This window comes from Cannabis sativa, chromosome X (genome assembly GCF_029168945.1).
Source record: "Cannabis sativa cultivar Pink pepper isolate KNU-18-1 chromosome X, ASM2916894v1, whole genome shotgun sequence".
Classification (NCBI taxonomy): domain Eukaryota; kingdom Viridiplantae; phylum Streptophyta; class Magnoliopsida; order Rosales; family Cannabaceae; genus Cannabis; species Cannabis sativa.
The window spans coordinates 14965824-14976435 of NC_083610.1; the positions used below are offsets into that span (position 1 = coordinate 14965824).

The following is a 10612-nucleotide window of genomic DNA, read 5'->3' on the forward strand; positions in this document are numbered from 1 at the left end:
ATATATTTTGCCATGCAATGAATATAGATTTATTATCATCTTTAAATATTTATTTTACAGTTTTAGTGTTCAAGTAGTTCCAAAATTATCTTACTAAGTAATAAAAATCGATTACTTTATCCAATTTGAGTACCTTTTCTAAAAAGTGTAATTTAAAATATCAACATGCATGCAAGATTAATTTTGGGATTTTTAATAATAAATTTAGCATTTTTTTTTAATATTTTTATTTATGTTTGGTTTTTAATTTTTTTTTCTTCATAAAATCTGTTTTTCAAAAAGTTCTTTAATTACAAAAATATTTTTATTGCTTATGTTATCTTTCCTTCTCATTTTTAGTCTCTTTTACATGTTAACTTCCTCTTTTTTTTTTTTCCTCTTTCTTCTTTTTATTTTTTTCTTTCTCTCTTTTATATTTTTTTTATGACTTATTATGATTTTTTTTTTATATTTTATTTCAAGATAATAATTCTTTCTTTTAATTAAATTATAATGACTATAATAATTTCATCCTCATTATCATGTACTTGCTTCACTTTAAGTCTCTTAATACAACAAATGAATATTTCACATTTTTTAAGATAATTAGTATACATTACAAATTAGATTAGGTTTGTGATATATGTTTGACTGGTTGGTGTGTGATATTGTTAATGTGGTAGTTTCTTAGTTATATTAACGCCTCTAACAATCCTACATTTAGATGCTGATGTGGTATTATTTTTTGTTGTACTTGTAATTTAGTTTTTGAATTTATATAGTGTAGGATTGATGATGTGTTAAATTTTTGTTGGTTTGTAATTTATTCTAGGTTGGCGCAAAATGAGATTGATACATGTCGTTTTTGAGTTGTTTGTTGGTTGTTTTATATTGGAATGACACAATGCCTAGGTTGATGTTGTGTTGTTTTTATATTATTTATATTGTATATATTTTAAATTTTAGTTTTGGAGTTATTAGTTTATTAGTTGTTTAATAAAAAAAAGAATGTATGTTTAGTTGTTTGTTAGTTATTTGCATGTAAAAATGTAAACATATTTGTATTGTTGTTACGTTCTTTAATTTATAATAATATATTTTTATATAATTTTAGATAAATATTTAGTTTTTAAATGTGTATTTTAGGTTAATTTCAAGTTTATTTATATATTTTAAATAAGTTTAGGTATATTTTGAACCGTGTGTCATTTTGAATTTAACTCATCATCATGATTTTTCTCAAACTATTTATTTTCCTTTTTAATTTAATGAGCTTTTTTTGCTAGGTAAAATATAATGAGTTTATATTAATGATTTGTAATTTTTTTTTGAAATGTATCATTGTGAATATATTTTTGTTGTTATTAAATTATTAGTTAGTTGATTTAAAATTGTCATCTAGTTGTTTAACAAATATTAAAATTATATATGTTTAGTTTTTATGGTGTATAAATAATATTTTATATGTGTTTTTATCTTATTAAATTATTTTTGTATTTATTAAGTTGTTGACTCAATTTATTATGTCTAATTTATTTGCATATTAACACTACTACAAAATAATGAATTCGCGATGGTCCCAAAAATAATTTTTTTCGGGGACCGTCGTTAAAAAAATTAAGCAATTATTTAAAACTGTTGAGAAAAATTAGTATTCTCGACGGTTTATAACTGTGCCTAAAAAATTAGGCGACATTTTTTAGGAAAAAAAATATATGGGCTTATACCCGACGGTTCAAAACCGTTAGGTATAGTATAGCCGACGGAAAGTTGCTTCGGGCCACATTGTCAAGGAAAAATATTTAAAATATGGAAAGTTTTCCATTAACATGGATGAATACCTATACAAAGATTATCGTCGGGTATTTATCGAAGAAGCCAATGTGGAGAATGCACTACTACTCCCATGTTCCATAGCCGACGATTCATTGACGACAATAGGTCAAGTTGTAAAATATTATATAGTATGACCGAAAGACTATCTTACACCTCTTGGAAAATGATTGGTATGTTTCAATTTATTTACTTAACTTATTGTGTTTATTCATTATTGAAATTGCTAACTTTATTGTTTTTTGATATATATATATAGACACAACCACCCATGAGAAATTTCAGAACCAACCCGTGAAGAGAAGCACAAAAGCCTTTAGATTTACTCGGTCCTCCAACACAGCCTCTAAAACACCTTGAGAGGCCGAGTAAGGCAAAAGTTCATGGTCGTTATGTCCAACCATTCCAAACTTCCTCCATCATTGCCTTTTGAAACTTCCTCAGAAGGTGGCCCAAGTCATCTATAATCCAATTTCAAGTTAATAATGAGCTATTTGGGGGTCACATATGACTCTATTTCGCTTGCTAAGAGTGACATTTAGGAATTGTGCACCATACAATACTTGGGAGCCCAACCAATAGGAGTTTGGTGAAATTATGATTTCTAACTCTTAATAATAAACTTGATAATGTTCTTTTGACAACAACGATTATTAATTATGATTTTTTATCAGATACATGAAAGAAAGATTGTTGGACATTGGTAGACTGAATCAAGTATATGAATTTCTGAATCCGGGTGCGATTGTCACTGATGCAAGGGCTGATAGTAATCGTTGTAAAGCACTAGTCACTCGAATGACTAGGATGACTATTTCAGACAAATAGCTTATTGCCCCATATAATAATTGGTATATGTAGATTTAAAATAAATAATTTCAGTATTTATAACTCTTCATAAAATTTATTATTTTGTATATGCTAACAATTTTACACATATTTGTCAATGCAGGGACATGTTTCACTGGATTCTTGTACTCATCCAACCAAGTACGCAGACGGTGGCATACTTGGATCCAGGCAACGACGACATAGCGGATGATCTGAACTTTATCATATACACGCAAGTTCTATATCAAACGTCCCAATATGTAAACTTATTCTTTATATATAAATATGTATATGCTAATTAAATTTACTTTTTGTGTAGATCGTTCACCATATATAACCAAATGATAGGACGGCCTGATCGACCTATCTAATGGATGACTCCTATCTGTCCTCAACAATCCGACGACAAACAATGTGGATACTACATCATGAAATTCATTAAAAGTTTCATGATCGTAGAACATCCAATGCAAGTACAGTTGATCCGACATGATAGGTTCTCCACTCCGTACACTAATGATGAGATAAATATTATGCGTGATCGGTGGATTTATTAAGTGAAAGTGGAAGCGGAGCGACAACAGTTTCCGTGTTAGTCAGTGTGTATATATCTCGATTTATCGTTACTATATAGATTTGTAAATATATTTAAATTATTATAATTAGCGTTAACTTAATTATATATTTTTGAATGATATGAGCGTTAGTTTAATTATTGTGACTATACAGAATTTTAAATATATTTAGATAATTATAGCGTTAGTTTAAATAATTGTGAAAACTATACAGATTTGTACAAAATTTAAAAATTAATGCAGAGAAAAAATTGCAGAAAATCTATTTTTCCCCTATTTTTTAAATGTAATGAATGAAAAAAACCGTCGCTAAAAAAATTAATAAAAAACGTAACCAGTCTATAAGGCACGGTTTAAAACCGTTGCCTATAACTGTTTATAGGCGACGGTTTATAACCGTGCCCTATTTAACCGTCGCCTATAGTATAGGACACGGTTATAAACTGTCGCCTATACCCATTTGTAGGCGACGATTTTAAACCGTCGGAAAACCCACATTAGCAACGGTTTTAAACTGTTGCCTATTCTGTCCGTTTTACGACGGTCGTATAGGCGACGGTTATAGAAACTGACGGGAATACTTTAAACGACTGTTAAAAAACGTCGAAAATGTCTATTTTTGTAGTAGTGTAAAGTTGAGTTGTTGTCCTTTTTTACTGTGATGATTTTGGATTTATATACAGTTGTTCTTGCGTATATTTTTAGTTTATTTTTGACACATTTTGTTGCTGTTTTATTTTTTATCGGTGTATTATGAGTTTGATGTAGGTTTTTTTTTTTTTTTTTTTTTTTTTTTTTTTTAAATACAATTAATTATTATAAAGGTGATCTTTAGTTGTTTTAAGTTCTTTTTTAGCATTGATGTGTAATTGATTTCCATATTTAAATTGGGTTGTTGTCTATTCGTTTATTTGTTGGTATTTATGTTCACAAACAATACAAAATAAAAAGGAATTATTACATAAAAAATATAAATTGACACTTTATTTACAAAAATACTTCCTTAAGGTAAAGACAAGTACATTTATACTTTTTATGTGATTTTAATTACCAAAATATCACTTACACTATAATCACTTACACAATCAGGCGATAGTTGCAGGGTGGTTGCTGCGTGGTTACGCAGTGGTTACATCAGACAAAAGTTTCAATCAGACGATGGTTGCAGGGTGGTTGCTGTGTGGTTGCGTAATGGTTGCATCAGACGAAGGTTTCAATCAAACGATGGTTGCAGAGTGGTTGCTAGGTGGTTGGCCGAAGGTTGCATCAGACGAAGGTTTCAATCAAAAGAAAGTTTCTGGGTGGTTGCTGTGTGGTTGGCCGAAGGTTGCATCAGATGAATGTTTCAATCAGACAAAATACCTGTTAGAAAATGTTTATGCAACTGTAATGCAACTATTGTGAAACATTAAAAATCAGAACAGTGTTTAACACGTATGTAACTCTTGTTGGGTTTTATGCCCTAAATAAAACTCATTACAATCTGATTAGTTATCAATTTAGAAGTGAAGCATGTTTACATGAATGTTACATGTTTATGGTTTAATACATATATTTGATATATGCACAAAATCAGTTAAATCCAGAACATATAGTTATTCACAATTACAGTATCGTCAATACAGTGGAATGTGATTGTGATTATATGATTCAAAAGATTTGGTCCCTGTTCGTCAGTGTTTTGGATTTACACTGATGTGATAATCAGCGATGAAGTATACTTACACTTGGAGTAAGTGTTATGTTCTTTCCAGAACATTGGTAAAGTATACTGGTTTCGAATGCATGGAGTATGCATTGGACTGGACCGATATTGAACTTGGTTAAAGATATTGTAAACTTACCGTTGTATCTTTCCGAGTCAATGTCAGAAGTTGATCTTAGATTAAGAAAATCTAAATCCTGATATGCTTAGGCTCAATCTCAGGAGTGCTATTCTTGTTCTTTGATTTATTAGTTAAAGCCTGTTTTGAGTCAGGATAATACATATATTTTGGGAACATGATAGCATAACTGAATAGGGAGTGCTAAACATAAATATGGAAATCTATAGCTTCTACTGGTGTATAGAAGTAAAGTGATGATTCCTTTTGAGCTTAGTTAAATAGAAGTAAATGGATGAGCTCTTGTTTCAGTGACTATATATTAGATCACTAAAACATCATTTACAGGTAACTAAGTGTTCAAATGGGCAAAATACATTGAGGGGTGTAAACGGTAAATTAGTCCCGTCTCGATGTAAATCATCTATATAGAGGATCTCTAAATCACATTAAGATTATAACAATGGTTAAATGAGATAGCATATTGATATCGTGAAACATATGATATGCTCTATATAAGTCTGAGAGTGCAATTCCAAGTTCTAAGAGTGGATTCAACGAGGAATTAATAAGTTAGGGATTTACTTGGTAAATCGGTTCAACTTATTGGAAGCTCAGAATATAGATCCATGGTCCCCATTCTAGTTGAGATTATACTGTTTGTAGGACTCTATAATTGACTTATGATTAATCAATTATAATTCTAAAAGTTAGACTATGTCTAATTTGTGAATTCTCACAGTTTAGGGATGAAATCGTAAATAAGAGGGTTTCTAGGTTTAATTATTAATTATGAGACTTTGCATGTCTGAATTAATAATTAATTTTAAATGGAAATATTATTTAATAATCTATTTTAGTTATTAAATAATTAGTTTTGGCATTTAAATGATTAGAATTGAAAAAAATGGCATTTTTGGAGAAATAGAAATAAAATTGAGGAAACTGCAAAATCAATGTGAGACCCATTCACACCATGGCCGGCCACATCAATGCCTTTTCCCAATTATTATTTTCAATTTTAATTTGTCATTTAATTGCTAATCAAAGCCTAGCCTAAATAGGAAAGTGGTGAATCACACTAAATAAAGCAGTTATTCTATTACACAGTAAAATAGGAAACTGTTTATTTGGAAAGTTGTGATCTTCCCTTTTCCTATTTATAGCAGCCCCTCTCTTCTCTTTGTATGCATGTGTTGCTTGAGAAACTTTGCTCTGCAAAGTGTATCACACGAAAATAAGAGAGAAAAACAAAGAGAGATTTCGAAATTTCCTAGTGAGAGAGAAGTGCCCACTCACATCATTCAGTATCTCATCATAGTTTGGAAGACTGTGAAGGATCACATCCAACTGAAGAACTTTCGGGCTCAGATCTTGATTATACTCTGCTACAGACAGGAATCAAGGGTTAGAGATCTGAGTGGAAGGAGACATAAATTCCGCTGCAATCACTGTAAGTTATTCTTAACTTTTATGTGTTTAGTTCATCGTTTTAGAAGTTCAATATTAGGTTGTTAAATCAACATACTTGCAATAGATCTAAGATCCTGGATAAATATAATACCAACAACTCTATCTACATGTCTATTTATGATTTAATATGAACAAATTCACTATTAGAAATTTGGAAACAATAAAAATACACCAGGATAAATATTTTACTATAAGATGATGTAATTTTTTTTGGATTATACTTGAGTTGGATTGTTTGGGAACTCCAGTTCAACTTTTTGAGATCTACCTTTCATGGATCTAAAAATTGAAGTCATGACATTAGTTTTATGCAAATTAAACTGGATTTTCGGTTGAATTTTAGTTTCGTAGTAGTTTTTCTACACTTTTTTTATGAATTCGAAACAACCCCTGTTTTGATTGATTCTGGTCGTGTTCTCAGGTGAATTCGCTGAGATTAATGGTGGTCTCTTTCTGGTTGAATTTTTGTTTTGGTTGCGTTGGGTTGCTGCGTAGTTGCGCGATGGTTGCGAGATAGTTGCCCAAGAATCATGGATCCTGGGTTGAAGGTGTGTGTAAATGGTATTTGCGTATTTTTTTTTTATTTGGTTTGTATATTTATTTATTTGGTCAGCTGAAAGTATTTTTGTAATATTGTTACTTTTTTTTTAGTTAAAACTGAAAAAATAAAAATACAAACAATACAAAATAAAAATATGCTTAATTTTCATATGTTTATTTTTAGTTAAAGTCTAGCTAATTTATTTCTAATTTAGTAAATCTTTTTATTATTATTATTATTATTATTATTATTATTTGTTTTAAAATTTCATTTTGGTTGAAAAAATTTGTTAATGATTTTTTGATTTGTTCTCTAATGATTTTTTATTTGTGCCTAATAAAGCAATAGTATATACTTAATTTTTAAGTCATTATTTGTAGTTGGTTTTTTTCGAATATTATAGTGGATAAATATAAAGTTGATTCTTACTTATTTTTTTTTAATTGTTTTTGTGTTTTAATAAAAGATTTCATAAGTATATTTTTGAGTTGATTATGTCTAATTTTTATCAAATATGATTTGAGTTTTTGTTTACTTAATTTTTAATTGAGTATATTTTTTGTTATCCAATTTCACTTTTTTTTAAATCTTCTTTGAAGTATTTAATTAACAATCAATTTTGATATATATAAATATATATATATTTAGTATATGTTTCATAATTTTTTTATTTATTCCAAAAAATATTTTAATTATTATTATTATTATTATTATTATTATTATTATTATTATTATTATTATGCTTCTTTTGTTGTTCTTTTATTTATAAGTTTTAATATGCTGATGTCTTGTTGATTTGAATTTTGAAAGTTAAGTTGTTATTTATTTATTTTGTTATTATTTAGTTATTTTTGCGTTATTATTGTGTTGAGAAAAGAAGCCAACAGAACAAAGCCCACTACGTCCAAACTTGCCACGTGGGGGCCATTGACGATCGTTCTGATGCTACAGTCCTACGCGCGTCAGCCAATTTTGATGCCTATTCTCTCCACTCGCGTGTGAATCTCACTTGCGTGCATATATCCACATGTGTAGCTCACTTCATCATGCACATCTGGGTTTTTTCCAACCGTAATTTTGTAAATAAAATTTTTTAGTATTTTTAAAATATGTAAGATTTATAAATGTTTATTTTTACGGTATAAATGTTTATTTTTAGTAGTATTATAACCCAAAATAGAAAAAGTCTTAATTTTTGTGATCACGATCGAATTAACAATTTGCTATTTTTTTATGTTATTATATAGATTTGAAAGAATATAATTAGAACAATATTTTGGTAAGTGGAACCATTAGTAATTTGCTTTCTATATATCTTGTTATATACCATATCCTATATATACATGTTATCTAGCTTATCTGTAACACTTTATATATTAATCTGATATTAAGCTTAAAATATCACCAACCACAACAAAATTATAATGTATATATATATGCATAGAATATTAGAACCATATTATAAATAAGTTGTAATAGCCCTTTGTGGACATATAGATTCCAACACCACACAAATAATATGTCAATTACCTCGATTGCTTTTTAGTCAGTATATGTGGATAATGTTTTGACAAATGACAAGAATATTTACATGATGTACAAATTATTTTTTGTTTTAAACATGGATTCTGGTACCAACCACTGATTTTTCACCTGCATGCTAGAACAGCCACAAATAGAAAGGATAGCATTTTTACCATATATTTCTTCTCTCAAAACCACTTTTTATATACCTTTATATGATCCATCTATATCAATCAAACCTTTTTGTAAATTCCACTACACTACTACTTTTTTTTTTATATATATATAAAAAATCAACTCTTTGGAGCCACAATGTTTGGGGTGGATATATGGTAGCTACTAGTTTAGTAGTACAACCACCGATTTACAAACACACACATATATATAATATTTAAATATGTATATATAAAAAAATATGTGGTCATGATGACCCAATACGAGCTCCAATGTATATAAATTTATGTATATTTGCAGATCCTTTTGATGAGGTCGATTAGAATTCTCCGTTTGGTTTCATTTTGCTTCCCTGTATGTACATATGTAATCATATATATTCTCTTCGAGTGGGCCTTATTTTGTTTTGTTTCAACATACCTGGCGAAAACAAATAACTAAATAATGCAATGTACAATTAGCTAGGTAGAATATGTAATAGTTTCCACACATATATATAGTTTGATGATGCAAAAAACAGTGTTTCAAAATTGTTGCCACTACGTTTGAATTGGGGCCATGTTTAGTATCATCATGTCATATGTGCTCTCTAAATTAATGATATAAATATATATATATATATATATATATATATATAAATGCATAATGTATATGAAATTGAACCACAATTCATGTGTATAGAGTGACTGTATAAATTGAAATGATTAGATAACTAACTAGTGAGTCTTAATAGGAGGAGGCAGATATACTCATCCTCTTCATTTGGGGACCAATCCCTGTGTTGCATGCGCCCATGGCAGTTCTTTCTTCATTGATCGCTTTCGTTAATGGAGGGCTCACTTATATTATTATGCAATACTGTGCCCCTTTTAAAAATGGAAGGTCAAACCAATAATTCATCTCATAATATGATGTCATTCTACAATTATACAGTGCTATAATATATAATGTCTTAAGTTATAACACTATGAATATAATTTTTATTCAAATATGTTCGAGAATCATATATATGATCATGATTATGTTAATAGTATTAAGCACGCATGAGCATTATATACTTGAACAATCAAACAATAATCAATAATGAAAGACTATGTAAACATAGAGTTTTTGAAAGAAGAAAGGTGAAAATGAAGAAGGAGAAGAGAAAAGAGAGAATGAAATGAGCTATAATGACTTGCTCTGATTGACATTACTTTATTTTTTTTTTAATTTTTTTTATAGAGATTGTTTTTAGAGGAGAATAATACAACCAAAGAATCAATTGTTGTAAAATAAAAATACTAATTAATTGACTTTCTGTTAAACTAACTCTAACTGATTCTAAATCAGCTAACAGTTCTATAACTTCATGCTACACATTAGTTATTTTAATATCCCGCATCAAGTGATGTTGGTCTAGAACAAATATCAACTTGTCACAAAAGAAAGCGAAAGGAGTTGGAGCTAAAGGTCTGGTGAAGAGGTCTGCAAGCTGATTTGAGGAGTGGACATATCCAACATCCAATTATTGAGCAAAGATTTTGTCACGAACAACGTGTAAATTAATCTCTATGTGCTCTCAAATTATCACACTAGAAGACTGGACATTGAGAAAGTTGGATATCACTACAAAAAACTGTTATTTTTAGTGGTAACCTTTTAGTCACAACATAAATTTTTGTCACTAAATGTGACTCTTAGTCACAACAAAAAATTACTTGTGACTAAAACATAGTATTTAGTTACAAGTTATCACTAATTTAGTTTTAGTCACAACAAATACTGAGATTAAAAACATATTTAGTCACAACAAATTGTAATTTTTGTAACTAATACTTTTAACCACGGATCTTTTAGTCACAACACAATAGTGATAA

General features: G+C 28.9%; 1 long non-coding RNA gene across 1 annotated transcript; it reads left to right on the plus strand.

The window, feature by feature from the left end:
* The first annotated feature begins 450 nt into the window (after positions 1-450).
* LOC115702536 (uncharacterized) lies at positions 451-3982 on the plus strand. The gene is made up of 3 exons (XR_004008911.2): positions 451-1985; positions 2072-2663; positions 2765-3982. It is a non-coding gene; the product is annotated as an uncharacterized LOC115702536 (long non-coding RNA).
* The last annotated feature ends 6630 nt before the right edge of the window (positions 3983-10612 follow it).